Here is a 2,121-nt window from a genome sequence, read left to right as displayed (position 1 = left end):
GACCCCCTTTCCGAGTCCCTTCGTTTCTGCTACCTTTTCCTTCCTCTCGGCTGTCCTCCTTTTTAAAAAACTTCTTTCCCTTTCTGCCTTTGACTGTTGGCCCCGTTTCCGCAGGAAACCCAGGTCTACTCAAGCTGCCTGACGCTCAGGAAAGTGCTTTTAACATTAGTCCGCCCCCCCACCCTTGTATTTTCTGGCTCAGCCCTTCCGATCTCCCTTTCCTTTCCTGGGAAACCTTGTTGTGCTTGTTTCGCGAGGGACTTTGAGGTTTCGAGTCAGTTTCAGCCCGCTGGTCAATTTCATGCTGAGGCTCCGCAGAAGGCCGCTTCTCTCCCCCCTCCTGCTTTTGACATCCTGCATAAATTACGCCCCCCCCTTAAAAAGAGGTGTGGATGTCCTCCACCTTTCAAGAACAGCTCTTATCAGAACTACAGCTTGTCCAAGGTCATCCAGCAGTTGCAGTCCAAAGAAGATTTAAGTGGGGGTGTTTCTGAGTCAGGGTGCAAAGCAGCCTGCAGGTGGTGAGTTGAGGCACTTCGGGGACAGCCGGGGAGGGAGGTGGCCCAGAAGAAACGCTAGGGAGCCAGGCCCCGCAGGTCCCGCGTTAGCTACGTCTGCATCCCTCAATCAACCATCACTTAAAAAGCAAAGCAAAGACAGCAACACGCGTGGACTGGAGGGCTCTGCTGGGGGGGGGGGTCGGGGCGCCAGACTGGGACCCACGAGACCCGGAGGACTCACATCCCTGGTCCGCCCTGCAGCCTGGGGGGGGGGCAGTCACACACTCTCAGCCTGGCCTATCTCTCAGGGTTGTGGTGGGAATCGTAACATGGAGGGAAGGACAAAAGATGGAGCCTCTCAGGTAAAAGTGCAAAGAAAGGCTTTGGCCAGGCGCACAGTGACAGAGCCGCAAGGTGAGTGCATCCCAAAAGATTTTGTGGCAAGTGGGGATTTGAACCGCCCCCGCCCCCAGTTGTAGTCCAGCATCTATTCTCTACACCAGTGATGGCGAACCTTTTAGAGACCAAGTGCCGAAGCTGCGACCCAAAACCCACCTATTTATCGCAAAGTGCCAACACGGCAATTGAACCTGAATACGGAGGTTTTACTTTAGAAAAAACAACTCATACATTAACTTAAGATGATCCAAACAAAGTAAGGAAAGCAATCCCAAATGCTTTCATTTACTTACAATTATTTGGCAGAGAATTCAACACTTTAATGATGGTCTGGGCCTGGCTGCTACAGGTTCACCACCACTGCCCTACACCCAGGGTTGCCAACCTCTCCATAGGTTCGCCACCACTGCCCTACACCCACGGTTGCCAACCTCCTGGAATTACAGCTGATCTCTGCCCACCCCAAGTACTGCCCTCAAATCTCCAGGAATTTCCTGAGCTGGACTTGGTAACCCTTCCTACACCACCCTGATTCGTCTTACTGATGGAGGGTTCAGCCAAAATTTGTTCACCACACATGGTAATAGCAACAAGGTTATATGTTGTTTTGAAAATAAAGAAAAAGGGTGCCTCTGGTCATGTACAGGGCGTCTTAGACCTTGGCTCTGCGACAGCAGAGGGCTAATTGTTGGAGTGTTGGACTGGGGTCAGGGAGACCTTTCTTCCAGCACCCTTCTTGCCACGGAACTCACCGGGTGACTTTGGGCCTGTCATGTTCTCTCAGTCTCATCTGCCTCGCAGGCATGTTGTGAGGATAATGATGGTGAGAAAGGGCAGGAGGATACAAATGCCCTAGAGGAATGGTGCCTGGGTGGAATGTGTTTATTACTTCCAAGAATAATAAACATAATTACCTGCCCTGCATCTTGGACTCGGGAAATTAGTGTTTATTTATATAAATCATAAGGGTTATCAAGCCTTATGTGTTTCCTTTATCACCCAGAGGAAGCTGGAAATGGGGAAGGTACAAAAAAGACCGAATTTGTTGCTTTACGAAGCAACTGGAAAGTTAAAACCTAGAAGTGTGCCAGTTGGAGAAAAGGCTGGATGTTTAGAGCCACTATCTAATCTTTGAGGTTTACAGCCAAGGAAGGGAGTTAATAATAGCATCAGAGAGATTGCCTCTCCCGTGTTGTTTTGAATTGTCAGCTGCATTTGGCTT

This window comes from Gekko japonicus, unplaced genomic scaffold (genome assembly GCF_001447785.1).
Source record: "Gekko japonicus isolate JY-2015 unplaced genomic scaffold, Gekko_japonicus_V1.1 scaffold1855, whole genome shotgun sequence".
Taxonomy (NCBI): domain Eukaryota; kingdom Metazoa; phylum Chordata; class Lepidosauria; order Squamata; family Gekkonidae; genus Gekko; species Gekko japonicus.
The sequence above is the reverse complement of the archived record's forward strand: the minus strand, read 5'-3'. Positions refer to the sequence as shown.